The following is a 1,206-nucleotide window of genomic DNA, read 5'->3' as shown; positions in this document are numbered from 1 at the left end:
CTCAGGACTTTGGATCCTGGATTTAAATCTCAGTGGGACCTCCTGGAGCAATGCTGGTTTCCTGCAAAGCCATGGAGCTCAATGTGCTTGGCTCCCCTCTCTCAGGGTGAACTAGAGGGAGTTTTTTCCCTCCTGCTGGGTGACTGATGCCCACTGGAGATAGGTCTTTGGTCCGGCCGGTTCAATGGGCTGGCTTCTATAGGTTGGGATCCTAGAACTTAACACTCTGGCTGGAGAGCCCTGCAGGTTGACCGTATGGTTGTTTCTCACTGCTTCACCTGATGTCCACAACTTTGGTCCCTGCAGCTGCCACACTCTTACTCTTGCCCACATGGCATTCAAAGGAAGGCATGCCAGGGCCAGGCTTCATAGTCAGGGCTAGGCAGGAGGGAGGAAGAGCCCCAGGCTGGAGCCCAACATCTTTCCTGCTCTGGGCACCTAGAGCAGAGGCGGCTGGTGCTGACAGCTCCAAGGGAAGGTTTATAAGCCATAGAGCAACCGAGGGCAGGGCAAGAGGAGGAGATAACCATGCCTATGTGTGGCCAGCAGACAGCCACAAAGACACCCGGCCAGCCTGCTCCATGCCATTCCAAACCCCCACTGAAGGCCACCCACAGACCAGCATTCGTTCTGCGGCCAGCATCACAAGGTGGTTAGAAAGCAGGTGGGGCCTCTGACCGTTCCTACTCAAAGGGCTCCTTTTGGCGGTGGAGCAGGAGATATTTCCCCCAAGAGGCTCTTTCCCAGCTGCTGAGAAGCACAGAAGTACCCGGTGTTTGCTCTTGCGGTGAAAGGGGTTAATACTTGTAGGCGGCCTGGCTAGCTCAGCTGGCAGCACCTCTGGCTCTTACTCTGAAGGTTGAAGTTACAATTCCCTGTCTGAGTGCTTGGGGCTCCTCTTCAACAATACAACACACAATCTGCCTAAGCCCCCACCCAGTAACCTGGGGAAACTAGCCTTGGCCACTCGGTGCCTCTAAGAGGCAATACTTTCCCCACTCACAAGCACTGAGTGTAGAAAAGAAACTTTAAGAAAAAGGAGGAAACTCACCTTGTATTAACTTGGGAAAACACCACAATCAGGATTCATAACACAACACTATGAGCAAAACACCTGCCCCACAGCCTGCTGGGCAGTGGCCTTTTGGCCCGGGCTCTTAAATGCAGACACCAAAAGCTCTGTGGCTGTGCCCCTCCCTTCACTGC

This window comes from Gopherus flavomarginatus, assembly GCF_025201925.1.
Source record: "Gopherus flavomarginatus isolate rGopFla2 chromosome 13 unlocalized genomic scaffold, rGopFla2.mat.asm SUPER_13_unloc_1, whole genome shotgun sequence".
NCBI classification, from domain to species: Eukaryota; Metazoa; Chordata; order Testudines; family Testudinidae; genus Gopherus; species Gopherus flavomarginatus.
The sequence above is the reverse complement of the archived record's forward strand: the minus strand, read 5'-3'. Positions refer to the sequence as shown.